Below are 26,012 nucleotides of genomic sequence, written 5' to 3' on the forward strand. Positions count from 1 at the left end.
GCATGTGCACACGCGCGCACACACACACACACACACACACACACACACACACACTGGAAACTAATAGATATTTTAAAATAAAAAATACAACTTAACTATCAATTTTCTCAGAAAAGTTTTCCCTGACCACTTATCACCAGAGCCTCCTGCTGATATTTCCTCTCAATAATCTCAATCCTGTTTTTAAAATGTCCTCTGCATGGAATATCACGATTAACTTATGATTTTACTAATCACTAGAAAATAACTTTCATGAGATCTGGGGACATTGTCATTAGTTTGTACCCAGTGTGTGACACATGAGCCTTTAATAAATATAGTTTATCAGATGAGTAGTGGAAGAGAAAATGGAAAGCAGCTGATTTACAAGGGTGGAAAGGTAGGATTCTCCAGGCAATTCTGACTATACAGTTTGATCCCTTCAGACTGAGGTCCAACTTTCTAAACAAAACAAAACCCCATTGTAACCGTAGCTGTGTGTCACACTGCTGTAGACTACTGACTCCATTAAAACGTGTTAAAGGCTCTTTTAAGAATACAGCGCCTTGAAAATGTCATAGGTATTTTCGTTGTTGTCATGGTTTGATTGTTGGTATCTGCTCTTGTACCTGTTCTGGTACATAACAGCGTCTGTGTGAAGCTGATGGCTTAGGAAGCAGGAAACAGAAAGTGCAGCCTGCGTTAATCAGGGAACTCTCTAGCTTACATTGGTTTGCAAGAATGAGTATATGGAGGAGGAGGCTTGGCCTGTTTCTTTATGATTCTATTTTTTTCTCCTTCCCATTGTTGCTCCATCCTTGAACAAACAGTATAAAAGTCTGCTAAGACAATGACCTTGGTCAAGAATGACCATCTTTCCCACAACTTTATCTTTCCCAAAGTCCCTGGCCAATATATCCTCCAGTCTTCTCTAGCTGCGCTTCAACAATTTGTCTAGGAATCATTGGCTGTTGTGATCCTGGATTGTTACACCAGTTACCGCCGAGGAGAAAGGAAACAAATCCGATGCATCCTGGATGTGAGGGCAGGCTGGCTTCGCCCAGTGAGGGCAGGCTGGCTTCGCCCAGTGAGGGCAGGCTGGCTTCGCCCAGTGAGGGCAGGCTGGCTTCGCCCAGTGAGGGCAGGCTGGCATCGCCCAGTGAGGGCCGGCTTGCTTCGCCAGGTGCATTTGTTGCCGTCTGGGGGAAATGTAGATGTATATCTGAAAGGAAATCAGATAGGAAAGAGTGAATATTTTCTGGTTAGGAAACAAACAGTAGGCACTATATTTGTGAAAACTATAAAATTTTTAAACAGAATGCTTAAACAAAACCCAAAGCATGGACAGATGCCTAGTAACATTAACTTCACTTTCGTTAGAATTAAAACTACTAACTAATCGACTTTTCTAATCTAGACATTTAGGCAAAGAACACATTAAACCAAGGGCAAATATAGTCTTACATAAACTTTTTTTGTAACTTCTTTCAACTTGACTTAAGAATAGTACATTTTTCCAGTTAGATTTTGGCCAGTCAATATCTTTAAGTATTTATACTAAGAAGGACACAATTTAAAAATACTATGCAATACATTAAATCTCAGATATCACTTCTCCCAAGAGCTTGGAAGCCAATGCCTAACATATGAGCCATGTCAGTGCACAGTGACAGCGTTCAATACCATCACTCGGTAAGTTAAATGCTAAGACTTAAATGTGATATAAGTATGCATAGCTATATAATCCATTTAGATAAAAATAGAAATACTAGGAGGAGGATTCAGTCTAGCACTGCTTAAAGGCCTAGTCACTGCGGCCATGCAGAACGCAGTTCGAATTCATCCTATGGGGTAAACAGAGACCACTTGACAACTTATGAACCTTCTCCTGACATTATTGTCCTCATCTGAAAAATGTACCTAATCTCAAAGAGCTGTGGTTAGAATTTAATTAAGTAAGACGGTAAAGATAATTGTTGCCACCCTGTCCGATGGGTGTTACACAGGCACATCTGCCCACATTCATGGAGGATGCAGTATGTGTTTGCTGTTCTCTTATCTCTACTCTCTTATCTGAAACAACAAAAGGGAGGAACATCTTAGCTTGGCACACAGTTCAGGAGATATTTTCACCTACTGTGGCAGAGAAGATTTGACAATGTATAGCTCCATGCAAAATGGTAGGAATCACTGTGGGGTAGAAGAATGCAATGCAGATGTTCACATGGAACAGATCAAGAAGAGGAAAGAGCCAGATGTGTCAGAGGTGGGTATCATTTTCAAAAGCCTTCTGCTAGTGACCTGCTTCCACCAACTAGGCCCCACCTAATAAGATTTCACAGCCACAAGCTGAGGACCACATATTCAGAGGATGAGCTCTCTGTCTTTTGCTGTGATAAAATACCATAACCCAAAGGAACTGGAGAGAGAAAGAGTCTAGGACAGTTCTTCAACATCACTAGTCAAGGCAGGAACCTGGAAGCAGGAGCTGATGCAGAGGCCATGGAGGAGCACTGCTTACTGGCTTGCTCCTCACGGCTTGTTCTGAATAGTTTCTTAGACCATCCAGAACTACCTGCTCAGAGTTGGCTCCACCGACAGTGGACTAGCCCCTCCCATATCAATCACTAATGAAGAAAATGCTCAAGAGACTTGCTTTCATACCAGTCGGAGACATTCTCTCAATTGAGAGTCAGTCCCTCTTTCTAAATGACTCTAGCTTATGTCAAATTAATATAAAACTAACCAACAAACTTCCCAAGCCCCTTAGTAATGGCTGAAGTTTTGGACAGTATGAGAGAGAGAGAGAGTTTAATTCATATAGTACATGCCTATGTCAAATTTTATAAACTTAGCAGAGTAATATGTTCTTATTACTGAAATGGAATAATTATAGAAATACATTGTAGTAAAACATACATGAATATGGTCTCCCTCTATCTTAAAATACCTTGCTGCACAGTGTTCAACCATTTATTTGTAAAATTGTGAAGTGGGACATGGCAACATGGAGTGACAGGGTTGGGGAAGACTTCACCCAGCTACTCACAAGAACACACCGCTTGAAGCTTATGAAGCTGTAACTGAGATGAGAAAATAAATAGTACAATCACTGATAAATGGGGCTACCACATTTCCAACATTTTGGCTGCCACTAGAGCCACCATCCTCACTGGAGAGCCACCATACTCACTGGTTCTGCTTTGCAAACTTGTGCTGTTACAGTAAGTTCAGAGTACCAAAAAGTAGAAAGGAGAGAAACTGCTGGCATAATCACACGTCATCCCAGGGAACTCAATAAACACTCGAGGTGAGCCAGAGACAGACTCTGGATGCACACAGCATATTTGTGTGGCCTTGTCCCACCAAATCCTTAAATGTAAGATTTAAGGAGCTATTTTCTTTCTTCTTCCCATCTCGATCCACTTAACACATGCTTCCTTCCTGAGAAAGAGAGTAGCTGAGACTTCAGAAGTGATATGCCACAAATTCTTGTATAGAAGGGCATACACACTTTCTAAGAGCCAATAGATCTGCTAATGTTTGCCATCAATAGGGCAATGCAGAGGACATGGAGAGGTGGCTCAGTGGTTAAGAGCACTTACTGTGAAAACATGAGGACCAAGGTCAGATCCCAGCACCCACATAACAAGTCGTGTGAGGTCTCGAATGCACCTGTATGTCCGGTGCCAAGGAGTAAATACAGGAGCGTCACTGGGGAGTGCTTGATGCCAGCCCAGATGAAAAACGTGAGCTCCAGGATCTGACCTCCAGGTTCTGACCTCTATGTGTTCACAGACATATGCATCCACACAAATATGTATGCCTATAACACACACACACAGAGACACACACATACTCCTCCTCCACCACCACCACTACCACTATCACTATACCACAAAGAAAAAAAAAGAAGAAGTTGAGAGCAGAGAAGGAAAAAATGAAGGAAGTGCAACCCAGTCCATGGCATATTGAGGTACTTCAAAGATGACCATTGAAGAAGAAAAATTATAAAAATAAACAAATTAATTAAAGGACTTGTAAACACCAGGACTGGACCTACCTAAGCATCCTAATTCTCATCTTTCAAAAATGCTTCCTGTGGTCCAGACCCTCCTGTGTGTAAGCACTATGAGGGAGGACATTGGTAAGGAGCATCTGTGAAGAATGTGATGGGCATAAGCCCAGATAAAGGTCTGGGGACCAATTTATCACGCCCTAAGAGTGGGCTCAGCAGAGAGAAAAACATGCAGAATTCCAACCCCTCAGCACCTCCTCTTGCACTTCTACGTGACCTTGAACAGTTTATTTAGCCTGCTTGCACCTCCTCGTTGCCCTGGCCTGTGAAAAGGTCCTCAAACCGCTGCCACCTCACACATCTGCAGAGAACAACACTGATTGGTGATTGGGTCTTTGCAGAGCACTGCTGGTTTGTCTTTGGCTTCTGCTTACCCCAAGTGTGAGCATAGGGAAGTCATACTTCTATCTCTCCCTGGAGGCTTTGATGTTTACTTTTCCAGCCCTGGGAGCTATTCACTTCCAAAGAGGTACTTTGCTGACCTCCCTGCAGGAAAGCGATCATCCCCAACCACTGGCCAAGAATCAAGCCAGGGGTGATGGTTAAAATCCATGGTCAACTTGGCAGTTTGTAAGTCACCTAAGATACAGACCTCTGCGTGTGTTTGTGAGAAAGATGGTTTATTGGATTACTTGGTAGGGGCAGGAGAGACAACCTAATGGGCTGGACTCCTGAACTGAATGAAAGGAAGAAGTGCGAGCTGAGCACCAGCGTCCATCTCTCTCTCTCTGCTTCCTGACTGCAGGTGAACCATGACCAGCTGCCTGAACCCCCGGCCAAGATGGGCTGTACCCTCAAAACATGAGCTGAAATTAACCCTTCACTGTAAGATGGTTTTGTTACAGCAACAGGAAAAGAACAATGTTACACCTGAGGAAATGATCACTGTTTTCCGTGGGCCTGAGACTCAGGGTGGTCCTGAGTGACAAACCTTAAAATCAGTAGGCTATGGGGACATTTTCAAACATGGCGCTTCTTATTCCAAACATATTTAGAAAAACAGCATTTAATAGATATGACAAGAATGGCAGGGCGCTTGACCAAATATGAGCACTTTATGCTCACATCTGCAGGATGTCCATCCTGAAACTGTCCTTGCTGGTATGCCAAGTATGCTGTTTCCTTCCTTCTCACTCATCTTTAACGGTGTAAATAGACATATATAACATGCAGTATACGTAACATACTCTGGATGACATGGGCTCCTGTTCTAAGTTTACTTTCTAGAGTCATCTGTCCTCTATTTTTTGCCCCAAATGCTGGGCATAAAATGTTCTGCTCTCCTCTAATCTTTGCATTTCCTTGCTTTGCATTCTGAAATCCACCTACCTGGATTCAAATTTGGATTCACCCCCTCTGATTCCCTATGGAAATAGGCATGGTGCTTCTTTCTCTCTACCTCTGTTTTCTTAACCGAAAGTTGAAAATAATGTTAATAGTAACCCTTCTGGCTTATGATGTACCTAAGCTGATAATTGTGCATAGTCTGGAATATGGTGATTCTTAACCCCAAAGGGCATTTAGGATCTTCGGGGAATCTGTCTAAAACTTGCAGTGCCTGGTTCTACCTGTACCAGCAGAATCAGAGTCCTTAGGGGTGATGCCATGTACTGCATCATTTCTACATTTTTCTTGACGTCTATACCACACATTTGATGCTCAGGGAGCACTGCCAAATGAGAGGCAAAAATAATGTACAAGGGTAGGACAGAGTGCTGTGAATTTCTGCCTTCTGGACATGACTAGGCCATTACACTCAGGAATTCACAGGAGCTATGGCTACCTGTACAAGATCTGAAATTGACTGAGCCCACCCATATTCTGCTATGGATGGGGAGGCACTCATGAGGCCCCGCTGCCAGCTAAAGAGCTATTGGCAATTGCTGACTGCTGGGGAAACAGGAGTCATTTTTCTTCACTAGATTAGCCACTGACCAGTGGCCTACACACCAATAAATAAGCCCAGACTCCTACTCATGCAGCAACATGCAATAAGCTCAGTATGGGGTGGAGGTGGGGGTGGTGAAGATACTGAAGAGAAAAAAGGGGTTCAGAAGAAATGGGATAAAGAAGATAATGGCATAAATCAAATCAAAAATGCATTCTATACATGTGTGAAAGTCTCAAATAATAAACTTTTTAAATTTTTTTTTTAGTTCTCCCACAGGTAATAAGACAGATCAATGAGTTAAGGCACCTATTGCTAACTCTGATAACCTGAATTTGACCCCCAAAATCCACATGGTAGAGAGAATGGGTTCTCACAAGTTGATCTTTGACCTCCAAATGTATACTGTAGCATGTGTCTGCACCTACATACACTAAATAAATATAATTTCAAAATCCAAGTTCACCCTAGAGACCTAAGTGAGCAGGAGAACTAGGGACCAATTGTCTTGTGTATGGCCATAGCTTACCAAGTGTTGGCTGGTAATGTCCCACAATCTAGCTGCTCAAAGAAGTAAAATATACTACATTGCATTTCTTCTCTTTAATCTACTTTTCAACTGGCTTCTTTCTCCCACTCCCATTTACTTTGATCCAGCAAGTACCTGACACCAATATAAATTAAAGCCAAAGATGTCTTAGGGTGCTCCCACTGAGACAAAGAGACCTTTGAATACAGGCCTTCCTATTAGCCCAGAGATGAGATAGGAAATGTTGGCTTCTCCAAAGGGGGTCAGTCCTTCCTTTGATATCATTGTGGGGTATCTTGTAAAGGTTCTGAATGCTGCAGGTTTGAGGGCAAGGAGGATTCGGTCAAGTCACCAAAAATGCCTAAATAATGCAAAGCAGAGAGAGGCAAAGAATAGGAAATGTTAATTTTCAGAGCTTGTATCTCATCAGTGTGGATAATCATCTTTTTCCAAATGTCCTTTTGTCATATTTATGATGGTGACACATCATTATGAATACAGTAGCTCATTTGCAACATGACCGGGCAAATATTGAATGTTCTAGGCTCCATTTAATTCCAAGGTAACTGAAATCATTTGTGTTTCTTAGTAACCAGATAGGGTTTGGATCGCAGAAAGCTTAAAATAGTAGGGACTTTCTGACTTGTGTTTCACAAATTCAAACCTAGACAAAGTTTGAGGAAGAAGCCAGAGATGATTTGAGCCTGCAGGAGTCAAGTCAAGAGGGAAAGACTAAGATTCTAGGATATATTGCTGAGGGAGTGATTGAGGGGCTGGTTACAAATGGCTTTCTGATTTACATCGACCAGCTCCCTTCTCCGACTAAATAGGATGCAGAGTCACTCACTGTGTTTATCACAAATACACAAATCTGAGCCGCTGAGAATCTTAGAGGTCAGAATGTCAACATCCATCCATTGAACATATTCTATTCTGCTTAGGTTAAGAGTCTAAGATGAAGTAGATTCCTTTTGGAAGGTATTTTTGTTCTAACCAGGTTGCCAAGTCCCAAATACTGCAGGCAATGGCAGGCACTACAGAGAAACACAGGCATGAACGGCAGAAGACACCTTGGAGTCAGGACAGTGCAGCCAATGAGTTTCTCAGTCACTGTGAGTCCGGAAGGTAGTGTACATCAGAACCAATAGTACTCCAGAATGGATCTAGACCAGCCCTAAAGCTTTCACTCTAGAAGACAGATGTTAGGACTTGATTGTTTTCTGGATGTTTCATTATAGTTATATATGATTCTATGTATGTAGAAGTGTGTGTTGAATCAAGATATGAAGAGGAAGAATCTGGCTACTGCTCAAGACCCCCCCCCCAAAAATTGAAATTCAGATATCTGAAACAAAGGTTCTTTAGGTAGGACTCACAGAGCAGTGACTCTGGGCATGAACAGCCCACCAGGGATGGATCAACAGGGTCTCTGTTATTGTATTTGCTTTACGAGCTATAAAATTATTTCTTGAAAAATAAGCTGTTAGCCAACAGGAAAAAAACTGAAGGCAGCATATTTTTAAAATACAGACTTTTGGCATCTTTTCAAAACCATGAGTCTGATTTGTCATAAACTGGGATAACCTGGGCAAACTTTCAGTCAAGAAAACAACTTGAGAAGTAGACAAGATGGACCTAGTTCTACGTTGATCCATGTCCGCAGGGATTTTCTGGCAATTATTTGATCCTACTCGGCATGCTTAAGCCAACCTACCACTCCGGCCTCATCGGGACTCACTCTCTGAGTCCAACAAGAGCTAAGTGAGTCCGGGATATTTCCAGTGTTCACTCCATTCCCTGTTCTCTGACACTTCAAACCTGTATCAAAGCTGAATCCCCACATGAGAACATTGGGATACTAACCTGCCTCTCCTGGCCTTCCATAGCCCTTAATTCTTCTCATATAGTTTACTTCTCCAGCAGCCCTTGTACCCTCAGGGTTTACTCCAACATGGAATCTTTATTTATCATTATCTGTCTGCTTGAGCGTTGATGAGCTCCTTAAATGAACAAATCCTATCCCATTTATTCCTGCTTTACCATCCCATTGTCCAGACCAGTAAATTGTATAAAACGGATATTCAATAATTGTTTGATGAATTAGATTTCAATAGACTTCACTATAAGCCTATTCATTATAGCATTGCTGAAAAAGGCAAAATACTGAGAACAATTCAATTGTTCATCAGTTGAATTTGAATAAATCATTACAGTACCCCGTTATAGTACAGAAAAGACACGGAGACTGTTGAAAGTGACTTAAATCTGGCTTGCAAAGATTTTCAGTGTGTATTATTGAGCGATGGCAATTGACAAAATCCAAAAAGAAAACATTATTCAAGTATTTAATAATTTATGTCATAAAAAGACCAGAAAAGATATAATTTTGTTTGAGAGAATTATTTACTTAATGCCTACTATGAATCAGGAATTATTTTGAGCTATATATGTAAAATTAAACTAAGCAAAGGGAACAGCAGAATCAGAGAATCATCATCAGTCACATTGTTTAATGCTCTACAAGAGAGGTCGGTATCTACTCTTAATGAGATAAAGCTTGGGGATTTTAGGAAAATAAGAGTTTGATAATGAGCATGGTAATCCTGTGAAGCCTATTGTGTCTCTACATGGGGAGATAGGCAGTGTGTCGCATGGTCTAGAGGTCAGGAGTGAAGGTCAGCCTGCTTTGTTCTACAGGCCTGGACCATTTGTCCAAGGCTGGCACCAGCTACAGTGAAGTGGGCCCTAGCGTATCAATCATTAATCAAGAAAATGCCTTCCACAAACTTGCCTATTGGCCAGTCTAATAAAGGTAATTTCTCAGTTGAGATTCCTTTGTCCCAGATATCTAATCTTGTATCAAGTTGACAAAAAACAAGCAGCACAGCTCCACGTACAGTGAGAGATGCTGTTTCAAATAAATAAGGCAGACAGAGAACAGGACACTGGCCATCTTCCTCTGTATCCCTTAGGTATACATGGGTGCAAATATGTGCACACACACAATGGACACATACACATGCCACACATCAACACATATAAGTAAGTAAATAGGAAGGTAAATAAATAATTTTTCTACTTCAGTAGACGATTTGAAAAAAACATAGAAAGTGAAGAAGTCTAAGAATTAAATTTAAGTCTAGAAGATGAGAAGAGATGAGCGAAGACTCTACGGGGCCCTGAAGCAGGAACATAGGGAGAAGGCCACCAAAGAGAAAGCCCAGGAAATACATGAACCACTCTCTAAGAGGCAGGAGATGACCTCCGTAAAGCAGTGTCGAGTGGTTCAATGAAGTGATGACTGGGAACTGACCATTGAATTTGGTGACATGAAGGTCACTAGTGTACCTGACTAAAAGCAATCTTGGAAGAATGATAGGAACAAGAGTCGCTGTAAATGAGGACCTCAGGAAAAGGAGGAGGCAGGGCTGACAGGGAGTTCATCCGACCCTTTCAAAGATTTTTCAACATTAAAAAAATAATAATAATATCAGACAAATTGAGAGGCATTCTAGAAACCATCTAGCCTGTTGTCCACAGAAATGTCAGGGAGGCCAGGGAGATGTGACAACTGAATTTCATATAAGATTGGAAATTGACATGGGATTTGAACGAAGCATTTGTAAAGACCATTATTGAAACAGTTGACAAACTTTCACTAGAGGCCACATTCTTAAACAAAAGGATTGTGTCAAGGCTAAATTTCTACAGTGCAGTCTCTGAGTAGTGGTTGGATAACAGAGTGCCCCCTTCTTTTGCTTTTTATCTAAAAGCATTTCACAGTAAAGAGCTATGGTAATAATTGATTCAGGAAAGTCAGTAAATACAGATAGACATCATCTGCATGCACATATATGTAGTCTAATTCACATACATGTAAATTTAAAACAGACAGATACATGGAGAATACAAAATGTAAACTCATGGGGTAAACAGGGGAGAGACATATGGAAGGTCTGTGGATTGTTATTATAGCTTTGACACTTGCAATTATTTTCACAATAGAACACTTTTTAAAAGTGTGAGTAGTGTTTACTTCTGAGTAATGAGGTAATTGGATTTTTCTCTACATCCCAAATGCCTAACTTTTTTTTTCTTTATCAAAATAAACAGGATAGAGACATGGATCACTTAGTAAAGTACTTACTGTGAAAGCATGAGGACCTGAGTTAAGTCAATGTCTAAAAACAAAACCAAGCAAGAAGGCATAGCAGCATATATCTGCCCTTCTATTGCAGATGAAGAGAGGCAGCAAGATGCCTGAGGCTTGATGGTCAGCTGCTCTCGCCAAATCCCTGAGTTCCAGGGTCAGTGAAAGTTCCTGTCCCAGAAAATAAAGAGAATAGTTATTGAGTAAAACACCCATAGGCCTTTGACCTTCACATGCACACACACACACAAACACGCACACACACACACACACACATGTGAATGTGCACTCCCTTCATATACACATGCATATGAACATGTATACAAGTGCATGCATGTGTGTGCACATACCTTCACACACACACACACACACACACACACACACGGATAAATTATGTAAATTATCCAAATTGTAATAATGAGAAAATTTATTCATTAATTTTATCAACCACCCTAAAGAGAAAGTTTCAATAATCTGGGTAAATACTAATTATATAATCAATTACTAATTAATAAGTTGGAATGTGGCTTTAAGGAATTTTCAATTAATTAATGATCATGCTAAATTACCAAATAAGTGTCTAATGCCAGAATTTTCTTAACTCTATTTAGCAGAGCTTCTTGGGAACTTGCTATTATCTTGGTTTCTGGGTTGACCTGACCTTCTCTGTGGGTCTTGTGAAGGAAGTGGCTGGAAGTGATGGCAGAGCTCCTCACACCGAGGACAACATGACTGTGCAATCCTCAGAGGAAGAACAAGTTCACCGTCATCCCAATAATGACTATCTTGTAGAGTCTCAATAGTTACTTGTTGATTAATTGATGAGCATGAGAGGTGAAGTTGTATTAGAAACAACTTGACTTCGCAAGATTTGGCAGAGGTAGAAACAGCTCACTCAGACCCAGAAGATAAAACATAACTGCCACCGAGTTACCGGAGGAGTGAAACTTTTGATAATGTTGAAAACAGTGCAGAAGATGGAGGTCTGGTTTGTGAAATTTCAGAGGGAAAATTAAAGACTCTTTTCAGGGCCATTGCTGTTTTGATTATGAAGATTTTGTAGTTCTGGTTAGCTGTGGCTGAAGAATCAGCTGTGGTTAACAAGATACCAGAACTACTAAAGCAAAAACTTTGCATTACTGGGACTATTGATGCTGGTTAGCTGGAGCTAAGAAATTAGCGGTGATTAAGAAGAGACCAGCATCATTGAGGTGACATCTTCTGGGAAGTGTTTTCTGAAAGCACAAAGAGGCTGTGTTCCAGAGATAGTCAAGGTTGTACTCCTGCTGCTGCGGGACTTGGTAATATGTAAGAGTCACCCAGGTGGTACTGGTTTTGAAGGCATGAAGGGGTCATGCAGAGCAGCTGTGAGAGAGCATGGAAGGCCATTGGTGAAGGTGCAGCCTCAGTTGCAATTGAAGGCCCAGAACTGAAGGGGTCAGGCAGTGTTTTGGAGATGCCAGTACCATGAGATGACCACCAAGAGCAGCAACAGCAGTGGAGTACAGGCATCTGGAGCCTAGAGGACGGCGCGTGTGCTACAAAGGGCATGGCTGAAGAAGTGACCCAAGCCCTTGAAGGAGCCCAGAAGATCGTGAGTTGGATCCCAGACATTAGACAGTTGGAGATTGATTTTTTCTTTTGATTGTGACTGTGCCCTGATATTTTCCCTCTTGAAGGAAGAAACTGTTTTAGTGGAGCCCACAGTTAAGAGACTTTTAATTGTAAAAAGACTTTGAATTTTAAAAGAGATGGATATTTTAAAGAGATTGTAAGAATATGTAAAGACTGTGGGACTTTTAAAGTTATTTAGATCTTGGGGATGAGTAAGAATGTAAGGGTTGAGGCTTACTAGTGATGTGTTTGTATGTCAAGTTGACAAGGGGTCAATTGTACTGGCTAGTTTTGTGTCAACTTGACACAGCTGGAGTTATCACAGAGAAAGGAACTTCAGTTGAGGAGATGCCTCCATGAAATCCAACTGTAAGGCATTTTCTCAATTAGTGATCAAGGGGGAAAGGCCCCTTGTGGGTGGGACCATCTCTGGGCTTGTAGTCTTGGGTTCTATAAAAGAGCAGGCTGAGCAAGCCAGGAGAGGCAAGTCAGTAAAGAGCATCCCTCCATGGCCTCTGCATCAGCTCCTGCTTCTTGACCTGCTTGAGTTCCAGACCTGACTTCCTTTGGTGATGAACAGCAGTATGGAAGTGTAAACCGAATAAACCCCTTCCGCCCCAACTTGCTTCTTTTTTTTTATACTATTTTTTTTATTTTTAATATTTTTATTACATATTTTCCTCAGTTACATTTCCTTTTTTTTTTTTTTTTAAATATTTTTATTACATAATTTCCTCAATTACATTTCCAATACTATCCCAAAAGTCCCCCATAGCGCCCCCCACTTCCCTACCCACCCATTCCCATTCTTTTGGCCCTGGCATTCCCCTATATTGGGGCATATAAAGTTTGCAAGTCCAATGGGCCTCTCTTTCCATTGATGGCCGACTAGGCCATCTTTCGATACATATGCAGCTAGAGACAAGAGCTCCAGGGTTCCGGTTAGTACATCATGTTGTTCCAACAATAGGGTTGCAGATCCCTTTAGCTCCTTGGGTACTTTCTCTAGCTTCTCCATTGGGAGCCCTGTGATACATCCAATAGCTGACTGTGAACATCCACTCCTGTGTTTGCTAGGCCCCGGCATCGTCTCACAAGAGACAGCTATATTTGGGTCCTTTCAGCAAGATCTTGCTAGTGTATGCAATGGTGTCAGCGTTTAGAAGCTGATTATGGGACGGATCCCTGGATACAGCAGTCTCTAAATGGACCATCCTTTCATCACAGCTACAAACTTTGTCTCTGTAGCTCCTTCCCTGGGTGTTTTGTTCCCAATTCTAAGAAGGTGCACAGTGTCCACACTTTGGTCTTCATTCTTCTTGAGTTTCATGCGTTTAGCAAATTGTATCTTATATCTTGGGTATCCTAAGTTTTGGGCTAATATCCACTTATCAATGAATACATATTGTGTGAGTTCTTTTGTGATTGTGTTACTTCACTCAAGATGATGCCCTCCAGGTCCATCCATTTGGCTAGGAATTTCATAAATTCATTCTTTTTAATAGCTGAGTAGTACTCCATTGTGTAAATGTACCATAATTTCTGTATCCATTCCTCTGTTGAGGGACATCTGGGTTCTTTCCAGCTTCTGGCTATTATAAATAGGGCTGCTATGAACATAGTGGAGCATGTGTCCTTCTTACCGGTTGGGACATCTTCTGGATATATGCCCAGGAGAGGTATTGCTGGATCCTCCGGTAGTACTATGTCCAATTTTCTGAGGAACCGCCAGACTGATTTCCAGAGTGGTTGTACAAGCTTGCAATCCCACCAACAATGGAGGAGTGTTCCTCTTTCTCCACATCCTCGCCAGCATCTGCTGTCACCTGAATTTTTGATCTTAGCCATTCTGACTGGTGTGAGGTGGAATCTCAGGGTTGTTTTGATTTGCATTTCCCTGATGATTAAGGATGTTGAACATTTTTTCAGGTGCTTCTCTGCCATTCGGTATTCCTCAGGTGAGAATTCTTTGTTCAGTTCTGAGCCCCATTTTTTAATGGGGTTATTTGACTTTCTGGAGTCCACCTTCTTGAGTTCTTTATATATATTGGATATTAGTCCCTTATCTGATTTAGGATAGGTGAAGATCCTTTCCCAATCTGTTGGTGGTTTTTTTGTCTTATTGATGGTGTCTTTAGCCTTGCAGAAGCTTTGTAGTTTCATGAGGTCCCACTTGTCAATTCTCGATCTTACAGCACAAGCCATTACTGTTCTATTCAGGAATTTTTCCCCTGTGCCCATATCTTCAAGGCTTTTCCCCACTTTCTCCTCTATAAGTTTCAGGGTCTCTGGTTTTATGTGAAGTTCCTTGATCCACTTAGACTTGACCTTAGTACAAGGAGATAGGAATGGATCGATTCGCATTCTTCTACATGTTAACAACCAGTTGTGCCAGCACCATTTGTTGAAAATGCTGTCTTTCTTCCACTGGATGTTTTTAGCTCCCTTGTCGAAGATCAAGTGACCATAGGTGTGTGGGTTCATTTCTGGGTCTTCAATTCTATTCCATTGGTCTATTTGTCTGTCACTATACCAGTACCATGCAGTTTTTATCACAATTGCTCTGTAGTAGAGCTTTAGGTCCGGCATGGTGATTCCACCAGAGGTTCTTTTATCCTTGAGAAGAGTTTTTGCTATCCTAGGTTTTTTGTTATTCCAGATGAATTTGCAGATTGCACTTTCTAATTCGTTGAAGAATTGATTTGGAATTTTGATGGGGATTGCATTGAATCTGTAGATTGCTTTTGGCAAGATAGCCATTTTTACAATGTTGATCCTGCCAATCCATGAGCATGGGAGATCTTTCCATCTTCTGAGATCTTCTATAATTTCTTTCTTCAGAGACTTGAAGTTTTTATTATACAGATCTTTCACTTCCTTAGTTAGAGTCACGCCAAGATATTTTATATTATTTGTGACTATTGAGAAGGGTGTTGTTTCCCTAATTTCTTTCTCAGCCTGTTTATTCTTTGTGTAGAGAAAGGCCATTGATTTGTTTGAGTTAATTTTATATCCAGCTACTTCACCGAAGCTGTTTATCAGGCTTAGGAGTTCTCTGGTGGAATTTTTAGGGTCACTTATATATACTATCATATCATCTGCAAAAAGTGATATTTTGACTTCCTCTTTTCCAATTTGTATCCCTTTGATCTCCTTTTGTTGTCGAATTGCTCTGGCTAGGACTTCAAGTACAATGTTGAATAGGTATGGAGAAAGTGGACAGCCTTGTCTAGTCCCTGATTTTAGAGGGATTGCTTCAAGCTTCTCACCATTTACTTTGATGTTGGCTACTGGTTTGCTGTATATTGCTTTTATCATGTTTAGGTATGGGCCTTGAATTCCTGATCTTTCCAAGACTTTTATCATGAATGGGTGTTGGATCTTGTCAAATGCTTTTTCCGCATCTAAGGAGATGACCATGTGGTTTTTATCTTTGAGTTTGTTTATATACTGGATTACGTTGATGGATTTCCGTATATTGAACCATCCCTGCATCCCTGGGATGAAACCTACTTGGTCAGGATGGATGATTGTTTTGATGTGTTCTTGGATTCGGTTAGCAAGAACTTTATTGAGGATTTTTGCATCAATATTCATAAGGGATATTGGTCTGAAGTTTTCTATCTTTGTTGGGTCTTTTTGTGGTTTAGGTATCAGAGTAATTGTGGCTTCATAGAATGAGTTGGGTAGAGTACCTTCTGTTTCTATTTTGTGGAATAGTTTGTGAAGAACTGGGATTAGATCTTCTTTGAAGGTCTGATAGAACTCTGCACTAAACCCATCTGGTCCTGGGCTTTTTTTAGTTGGGAGACTATTAATGACTGCTTCTATTTCTTTGGGGGATATAGGGCTGTTTAGATCATTAACCTGATCTTGATTCAACTTTGGTACCTGGTATCTGTCTAGGAACTTGTCCATTTCATCCAGGTTCTCCAGTTTTGTTGAGTATAGCCTTTGGTAGAAGGATCTGATGGTGTTTTGGATGTCTTCAGGATCTGTTGTTATGTCTCCTTTTTCATTTCTGATTTTGTTAATTAGGATGCTTTCCCTGTGCCCTCTAGTGAGTCTGGCTAAGGGTTTATCTATCTTGTTGATTTTCTCAAAGAACCAGCTCCTTGATTGGTTGATTCTTTGAATAGTTTTTCTTGTTTCTACTTGGTTGATTTCACCCCTGAGTTTGATTATTTCCTGCCGTCTACTCCTCTTGGGTGAATTTGCTTCCTTTTGTTCTAGTGCTTTTAGGTGTGTTGTCAAGCTGCTAATGTGTGCTCTCTCTAGTTTCCTTTTGGAGGCACTCAGAGCTATGAGTTTTCCTCTTAAAAATGCTTTCATTGCGTCCCATAAGTGTGGGTATGTTGTGGCTTCATTTTCATTGAACTCTAAAAAGTCCTTAATTTCTTTCTTTATTCCTTCCTTGACCAAGGTATCATTGAGAAGAGTGTTGTTCAGTTTCCACGTGAAGGTTGGCTTTCTATTATTTATTTTGTTATTGAAGATCAGCCTTAGTCCATGGTGATCTGATAGGATGCATGGGACAATTTCAATATTTTTATATCTGTTGAGGCCTGTTTTGTGACCAATTATGTGGTCAATTTTGGAGAAGGTACCATGAGGTGCTGAGAAGAAGGTATATCCTTTTGTTTTAGGATAGAATGTTCTGTAGATATCTGCCAGATCCATTTGATTCATAATTTCTCTTAGTTTCACTGTGTCCCTGTTTAGTTTCTGTTTCCATGATCTGTCCATTGGTGAAAGTGGTGTGTTGAAGTCTCCCACTATTATTGTATGAGGTGCAATGTGTGCTTTGAGATTTACTAAAGTTTCTTTAATGAATGTGGCTGCCTTTGTATTTGGAGCATAGATATTCAGGATTGATAGTTCCTCTTGGAGGATTTTACCTTTGATGAGTATGAAGTGTCCCTCCCTGTCTTTTTTAATGACTTTGGGTTGGAAGTCAATCTTATCAGATATTAGAATGGCTACTCCAGCTTGTTTCTTCATGCCATTTGCTTGGAGAATTGTTTTCCAGCCTTTCATTCTGAGGTAGTGTCTATCCTTTTCTCTGAGATGAGTTTCCTGTAAGCAGCAAAATGTTGGGTCTTGTTTGTGTAGCCAGTTTGTTAGTCTATGTCTTTTTATCGGGGAGTTGAGTCCATTGATATTAAGAGATATTAAGGAAAAGAAATTGGTGTTTCCTGTTATTTTTGATGTTAAAGTTGGCATTTTGTTCTTGTGGCTGTCTTCTTTTAGGTTTGTTGAGGGATTACCTTCTTGTTGTTTCTAGGGCGTGGTTCCTGTCCTTGTATTGGTTTTTTTCTGTTATTATCCTTTGAAGGGCTGGATTCGTGGAGAGATAATGTGTGAATTTGGTTTTGTCGTGGAATACTTTGGTTTCTCCATCTATGTTAATTGAGAGTTTGGCTGGGTATAGTAGCCTGGGCTGGAATTTGTGTTCTTTTAGTGTCTGTATAACATCTGTCCAGGATCTTCTGGCTTTCATAGTCTCTGGTGAAAAATCTGGTGTAATTCTGATAGGCTTGCCTTTATATGTTACTTGGCCTTTTTCTCTTACTGCTTTTAGTATTCTATCTTTATTTAGAGCATTTGTTGCTCTGATTATTATGTGTCGGGAGGTATTTCTTTTCTGATCCAGTCTATTTGGAGTTCTGTAGGCTTCTTGTATGTTCATGGGCATCTCTTTCTTTAGATTTGGGAAGTTTTCTTCTATAATTTTGTTGAAGATGTTTGCTGGTCCTTTGAGTTGAAAATCTTCATTCTCATCCACTCCTATTATCCGTAGGTTTGGTCTTCTCATTATGTCCTGTATTTCTTGGATGTTTTGAGTTAGGATCTTTTTGCATTTTCCATTTTCCTTGATTGTTGTGCCGATGTTCTCTATGGAATCTTCTGCACCTGAGATTCTCTCTTCCATCTCTTGTATTCTGTTGCTGATGCTTGCATCTATGGTTCCAGATTTCTTTCCTAGGGTTTCTATCTCCAGTGTTGCCTCATTTTGGGTTTTCTTTATTGTGTCTACTTCCCTTTTTAGGTCTAGTATGGTTTTGTTCATTTCCATCATCTGTTTGGATGTGTTTTCCTGTTTTTCTGTAAGGACTTCTACCTGTTTGATTATGTTATCCTGTTTTTCTTTAAGGATTTGTAACTCTTTAGCAGTGTTCTCCTGCAATTCTTTAAGGGATTTTTGTGCTTCCTCTTTATTGTCTTCTTCCTTTTTAGCAGTGTTCTCCTGCATTTCTTTAAGTGTGTTATTAACGTCCTTCTTGAAGTCCTCTATCATCATCAGGAGATATGCTTTTAAATCCGTGTCTAGCTTTTCCGGTGTGTTGGGGTGCCCTGGACTGGGTGAAGTGGGGGTGCTGGGTTCTGATGATGGTGAGTGGTCTTGGTTTCTGTTAGTAAGATTATTACGTTTACCTTTCGCCATCTGGTAATCTCTGGGGTTAGTTGTTATCGTTGTCACTATTTAAAGATTGGAGCAGAAGCTGTGTTCCACTCACCAGCAGTCCCAAAATCCTGCGGCGGGGGTCGTGGGTAGCTGGCGGGTGTCAGGCAACCCTGCGCTCCCGCTACCCTGGCGCTGATCCGGCCGGGTGAGGCCTGCGGCCCTACTCAGGCTGGTTTCTGCTTCCCTAACTAATGCAGTCTCAGGTCCCGCGCAATTGGATTGGAGCAGAAGCTGTGCTCCCCTCACCAGAAGTCTTAAGATCCTGTGGCGGGTGTTGTGGGCAGTTGGCGAGTGTCAGCAGACCCTGCGCCCCAGCTGCTCAGGTGCTTTTCTGACCGGAAGAGGCTTGTGGCCCTGTGTGGGCCGGATTTCTCTCTCCCCAACCAGAGCAGTCTCAGGTCCCGCGTGATTGGACTGGAGCAGAAGCTGTGTTCCACTCACCAGCAGTCCCAAAATCCTGCGGCGGGGGTCGTGGGTAGCTGGCGGGTGTCAGGCAACCCTGCGCTCCCGCTACCCTGGCGCTGATCCGGCCGGGTGAGGCCTGTGGCCCTACTCAGGCCAGTTTCTGCTTCCCTAACTAATGCAGTCTCAGGTCCCGCGCAATTGGATTGGAGCAGAAGCTGTGTTCCACTCACCAGCAGTCCCAAAATCCTGCGGCGGGGGTCGTGGGTAGCTGGCGGGTGTCAGGCAACCCTGCGCTCCCGCTACCCCGGCGCTGATCCAGCCGGATCCTCAGTTACATTTCCAATGCTATCCCAAAAGTCCCCCATAGCGCCCCCCAATTCCCTACACACCCATTCCCATTCTTTTGGCCCTGGCATTCCCCTATATTGGGGCATATAAAGTTTGCAAGTCCAATGGGCCTCTCTTTACAGTGATGGCCGACTAGGCCATCTTTCCATACATATGCAGCTAGAGACAAGAGCTCCGGGGTTCTGGTTAGTACATCATGTTGTTCCGACAATAGGGTTGCAGATCCCTTTAGCTCCTTGGGTACTTTCTCTAGCTTCTCCATTGGGAGCCCTGTGATACATCCAATAGCTGACTGTGAACATCCACTCCTGTGTTTGCTAGGCCCCAGCATCGTCTCACAAGAGACAGCTAAATTTGGGTCCTTTAAGCAAAATCTTGCTAGTGTATGCAATGGTGTCAGCGTTTAGAAGCTGCTTATGGGATAGATCCCTGGATACGGCAGTCTCTAAATGGTCCATCCTTTCATCACAGCTATGAACTTTGTCTCTGTAACTCCTTCCCTGGGTGTTTTGTTCCCAATTCTAAGAAGGGGCACAGTGTACACACTTTGGTCTTCATTCTTCTTGAGTTTCATGCGTTTAGCAAATTGTATCTTATATCTTGGGTATCCTAAGTTTTGGGCTAATATCCACTTATCAGTGAATACATATTGTGTGAGTTCTTTTGTGATTGTGTTATTTCACTCAAGATGATGCCCTCCAGGTCCATCCATTTGGCTAGGAATTTCATAAATTCATTCTTTTTAATAGCTGAGTAGTACTCCATTGTGTAAATGTACCATAATTTCTGTATCCATTCCTCTGTTGAGGGACATCTGGGTTCTTTCCAGCTTCTGGCTATTATAAATAGGGCTGCTATGAACATAGTGGAGCATGTGTCCTTCTTACCGGTTGGGACATCTTCTGGATATATGCCCAGGAGAGGTATTGCTGGATCCTCCGGTAGTACTATGTCCAATTTTCTGAGGAACCACCAGACTGATTTCCAGAGTGGTTGTACAAGCTTGCAATCCCACCAACAATGGAGGAGTGTTCCTCTTTCTCCACATCCTCGCCAGCATCTGCTGTCACCTGAATTTTTGATCTTAGCCATTCTGACTGGTGTGAGGTGGAATCTCAGGGTTGTTTTGATTTGCATTTCCCTGATGATTAAGGATGTTGAACATTTTTTCAGGTGCTTCTCTGCCATTCGGTATTCCTCAGGTGAGAATTCTTTGTTCAGTTCTGAGCCCCATTTTTTAATGGGGTTATTTGACTTTCTGGAGTCCACCTTCTTGAGTTCTTTATATATATTGGATATTAGTCCCTTATCTGATTTAGGATAGGTGAAGATCCTTTCCCAATCTGTTGGTGTTTTTTTTGTCTTATTGATGGTGTCTTTAGCCTTGCAGAAGCTTTGCAGGTTCATGAGGTCCCACTTGTCAATTCTCGATCTTACAGCACAAGCCATTACTGTTTTATTCAAGAATTTTTCCCCTGTGCCCATATCTTCAAGGCTTTTCCCCACTTTCTCCTCTATAAGTTTCAGTGTCTCTGGTTTTATGTGAAGTTCCTTGATCCACTTAGACTTGACCTTAGTACAAGGAGATAGGAATGGATCGATTCGCATTCTTCTACATGTTAACAACCAGTTGTGGCAGCACCATTTGTTGAAAATGCTGTCTTTCTTCCACTGGATGGTTTTAGCTCCCTTGTCGAAGATCAAGTGACCGTACGTGTGTGGGTTCATTTCTGGGTCTTCAATTCTATTCCATTGGTCTATTTGTCTGTCACTATACCAGTACCATGCAGTTTTTATCACAATTGCTCTGTAGTAAAGCTTTAGGTCGGGCATGGTGATTCCACCAGAGGTTCTTTTATCCTTGAGAAGAGTTTTTGCTATCCTAGGTTTTTTGTTATTCCAGATGAATTTGCAGATTGCACTTTCTAATTCGTTGAAGAATTGAGTTGGAATTTTGATGGGGATTGCATTGAATCTGTAGATTGCTTTTGGCAAGATAGCCATTTTTACAATGTTGATCCTGCCAATCCATGAGCATGGGAGATCTTTCCATCTTCTGAGATCTTCTATAATTTCTTTCTTCAGAGACTTGAAGTTTTTATTATACAGATCTTTCACTTCCTTAGTTAGAGTCACGCCAAGATATTTTATATTATTTGTGACTATTGAGAAGGGTGTTGTTTCCCTAATTTCTTTCTCAGCCTGTTTATTCTTTGTGTAGAGAAAGGCCATTGATTTGTTTGAGTTAATTTTATATCCAGCTACTTCACCGAAGCTGTTTATCAGGCTTAGGAGTTCTCTGGTGGAATTTTTAGGGTCACTTATATATACTATCATATCATCTGCAAAAAGTGATATTTTGACTTCATCTTTTCCAATTTGTATCCCTTTGATCTCCTTTTGTTGTCGAATTGCTCTGGCTAGGACTTCAAGTACAATGTTAAATAGGTATGGAGAAAGTGGACAGCCTTGTCTAGTCCCTGATTTTAGAGGGATTGCTTCAAGCTTCTCACCATTTACTTTGATGTTGGCTACTGGTTTGCTGTAGATTGCTTTTATCATGTTTAGGTATGGGCCTTGAATTCCTGATCTTTCCAAGACTTTTATCATGAATGGGTGTTGGATCTTGTCAAATGCTTTTTCCGCATCTAAGGAGATGACCATGTGGTTTTTGTCTTTGAGTTTGTTTATATACTGGATTACGTTGATGGATTTCCGTATATTGAACCATCCCTGCATCCCTGGGATGAAACCTACTTGGTCAGGATGGATGATTGTTTTGATGTGTTCTTGGATTCGGTTAGCAAGAACTTTATTGAGGACTTTTGCATCAATATTCATAAGGGATATTGGTCTGAACTTTTCTACCTTTGTTGGGTCTTTTTGTGGTTTAGGTATCAGAGTAATTGTGGCTTCATAGAATGAGTTGGGTAGAGTACCTTCTGTTTCTATTTTGTGGAATAGTTTGTGAAGAACTGGGATTAGATCTTCATTGAGGGTCTGATAGAACTCTGCACTAAACCCATCTGGTCCTGGGCTTTTTTGGTTGGGAGACTATTAATGACTGCTTCTATTACTTTGGGGGATATAGGGCTGTTTAGATCATTAACCTGATCTTGATTCAACTTTGGTACCTGGTATCTGTCTATGAACTTCTCCATTTCATCCAGGTTCTCCAGTTTTGTTGAGTATAGCCTTTGGTAGAAGGATCTGATGGTGTTTTGGATGTCTTCAGGATCTGTTGTTATGTCTCCTTTTTCATTTCTGATTTTGTTAATTAGGATGCTTTCCCTGTGCCCTCTAGTGAGTCTGGCTAAGGGTTTATCTATCTTGTTGATTTTCTCAAAGAACCAGCTCCTTGATTGGTTGATACTTTGAATAGTTCTTCTTGTTTCCACTTGGTTGATTTCGCCCCTGAGTTTGATTATTTCCTGCCGTCTACTCCTCTTGGGTGAATTTGCTTCCTTTTGTTCTAGTGCTTTTAGGTATGTTGTCAAGCTGCTAATGTGTGCTCTCTCTAGTTTCCTTTTGGAGGCACTGAGAGCTATGAGTTTTCCTCTTAGAAATGCTTTCATTGCGTCCCATAATTTTGGGTATGTTGTGGCTTCATTTTCATTGAACTCTAAAAACTCCTTAATTTCTTTCTTTATTCCTTCCTTGACCAAGGTATCATTGAGAAGAGTGTTGTTCAGTTTCCACGTGAAGGTTGGCTTTCTATTATTTATTTTGTTATTGAAGATCAGCCTTAGTCCATGGTGATCTGATAGGATGCATGGGACAATTTCAATATTTTTATATCTGTTGAGGCCTGTTTTGTGACCAATTATGTGGTCAATTTTGGAGAAGGTACCATGAGGTGCTGAGAAGAAGGTATATCCTTTTGTTTTAGGATAGAATGTTCTGTAGATATCTGCCAGATCCATTTGATTCATAATTTCTGTTAGTTTCACTGTGTCCCTGTTTAGTTTCTGTTTCCATGATCTGTCCATTGGTGAAAGTGGTGTGTTGAAGTCTCCCACTATTATTGTATGAGGTGCAATGTGTGCTTTGAGATTTACCAAAGTTTCTTTAATGAATGTGACTGCCTTTGTATTTGGAGCATAGATATTCAGGATTGATAGTTCCTCTTGGAGGATTTTACCTTTGATGAGTATGAAGTGTCCCTCCCTGTCTTTTTTAATGACTTTGGGTTGGAAATCAATCTTATCAAATATTAGAATGGCTACTCCAGCTTGTTTCTTCATACCATTTGCTTGGAAAATTGTTTTCCAGCCTTTCATTCTGAGGTAGTGTCTATCTTTTTCTCTGAGATGAGTTTACTGTAAGCAGCAAAATGTTGGGTCTTGTTTGTGTAGCCAGTGTGTTAGTCTATGTCTTTTTATCGGGGAGTTGAGTCCATTGATATTAAGAGATATTAAGGAAAAGTAATTGTTGTTTCCTGTTATTTTTGTTGTTAAAGTTGGCATTCTGTTCTTGTGGCTGTCTTCTTTTAGGTTTGTTGAGGGATTACCTTCTTGTTGTTTCTAGGGCGAGGTTCCTGTCCTTGTATTGGTTTTTTTCTGTTATTATCCTTTGAAGGGCTGGATTCGTGGAGAGATAATGTGTGAATTTGGTTTTGTTGTGGAATACTTTGGTTTCTCCATCTATGTTAATTGAGAGTTTGGCTGGGTATAGTAGCCTGGGCTGAAGTTTGTGTTCTTTTAGTGTCTGTATAACATCCGTCCAGGATCTTCTGGATTTCATAGTCTCTGGTGAGAAATCTGGTGTAATTCTGATAGGCTTGCCTTTATATGTTACTTGGCCTTTTTCTCTTACTGCTTTTAGTATTCTATCTTTATTTAGAGCATTTGTTGTTCTGATTATTATGTGTCGGGAAGTATTTCTTTTCTGGTCCAGTCTATTTGGAGTTCTGTAGGCTTCTTGTATGTTCATGGGCATCTCTTTCTTTAGATTTGGGAAGTTTTCTTCTATAATTTTGTTGAAGATGTTTGCTGGTCCTTTGAGTTGAAAATCCAGTCTATTTGGAGTTCTGTAGGCTTCTTGTATGTTCATGGCCATCTCTTTCTTTAGATTTGGGAAGTTTTCTTCTATAATTTTGTTGAAGATGTTTGCTGGTCCTTTGAGTTGAAAATCTTCATTCTCATCCACTCCTATTATCCGTAGGTTTGGTCTTCTCATTGTGTCCTGTATTTCTTGGATGTTTTGAGTTAGGATCTTTTTGCATTTTACATTTTCCTTGATTGTTGTGCCGATGTTCTCTATGGAATCTTCTGCACCTGAGATTCTCTCTTCCATCTCTTGTATTCTGTTGCTGATGCTCATATCTATGGTTCCAGATTTTTTTCCTAGGGTTTCTATCTCCAGTGTTGCCTCATTTTGGGTTTTCTTTATTGTGTCTACTTCCCTTTTTAGGTCTAGTATGGTTTTGTTCATTTCCATCATCTGTTTGGATGTGTTTTCCTGTTTTTCTGTAAGGACTTCTACCTGTTTGATTATGTTATCCTATTTTTCTTTAAGGATTTGTAACTCTTTAGCAGTGTTCTCCTGCAATTCTTTAAGGGATTTTTGTGCTTCCTCTTTACTGTCTTCTACCTGTTTACCAGTGTTCCTTTGTATTTCTTTAAGTGTGTTATTAAAGTCCTTCTTGAAGTCCTCTACCATCATCAGGAGATATGCTTTTAGATCCGTGTCTAGCTTTTCCGGTGTGTTGGGGTACCCTGGACTGGGCGAAGTGGGAGTGCTGGGTTCTGATGATGGTGAGTGGTCTTGGTTTCTGTTAGTAAGATTATTACGTTTACCTTTCGCCATCTAGTAATCTCTGGGGTTAGTTTTTGTCGTTGTCACTGTTTAAAGATTGGATCAGAAGCTGTGTTCCACTCACCAGCAGTCTCAAAATCCTGTGGGGGGGGGTCGTGGGTAGCTGGCGGGTGTCAGCCGACCCTGTGCTCTAGCTACCCTGGTGCTGGTCCGGCCGGAAGAGGCCTGTGGCCCTACTCAGGCCGGTTTTCTGCTTCCCTAACTAATGCAGTCTCAGGTCCCACGCGCAATTGGATTGGAGCAGAAGCTGTGTTCCACTCACCAGAAGTCTTAAGATCCTGTGGCGGGGGTCGTGGGTAGCTGGCAGGTGTCAGCCGACCCTGCGCCCTAGCTACCCAGGTGCTGGTCCCCCAACTTGCTTCTTGGTCATGACGTTTGTGTAGGAATAGAAACCCTGACCAAGACAGGTTGTAACTCCATGGCAGAACACCTTCCAAGTTTGTGTAAAGCCCTAATATCAATGCCCAATAACACACATACAGAGAGAGACAGGGAGAGAGAGAGAGAGAGAGAGAGAGAGAGAGAGAGAGAGAGAGAGAGAGAGAGAGAGAGAGAGAGAGACGGGGGTGAGGGAAGGAGGGAGGGAGAATGTAAAATAAAGATCGCTGAGTCCTGAAGTTCAGAGGAAACAGGAGCCTAGGTGGCAAACAGCTTGAGCACATCTGACTGGCAAGGCATCTTCTGAGCACATCTGGACTTGTAGGGTGTTTTCAGAGCGCAGACAATACTAGCTGTCAC

The 26,012-nt window shown here is 41.3% G+C and overlaps 1 long non-coding RNA gene across 1 annotated transcript in view; it reads right to left on the reverse strand.

Moving 5' to 3' along the window:
* Nucleotides 1–298: 298 nt before the first annotated feature.
* The window catches only part of LOC110296840 (uncharacterized), a 117,641-nt gene continuing 91,927 nt past the window's right edge, over nt 299–26,012 (reverse strand). The window contains exons 4-5 of the long non-coding RNA XR_002378218.1: nt 10,622–10,795; nt 299–1,201 (exon numbers count right to left, since the gene is read on the reverse strand). This is a non-coding gene — a long non-coding RNA (uncharacterized LOC110296840). The remainder of the gene's footprint in view (nt 1,202–10,621; nt 10,796–26,012) is intronic.

Source organism: Mus caroli, unplaced genomic scaffold, assembly GCF_978045245.1.
Source record: "Mus caroli unplaced genomic scaffold, Mus_caroli_1 scaffold_7, whole genome shotgun sequence".
In the NCBI taxonomy this organism is placed as follows: Eukaryota; Metazoa; Chordata; class Mammalia; order Rodentia; family Muridae; genus Mus; species Mus caroli.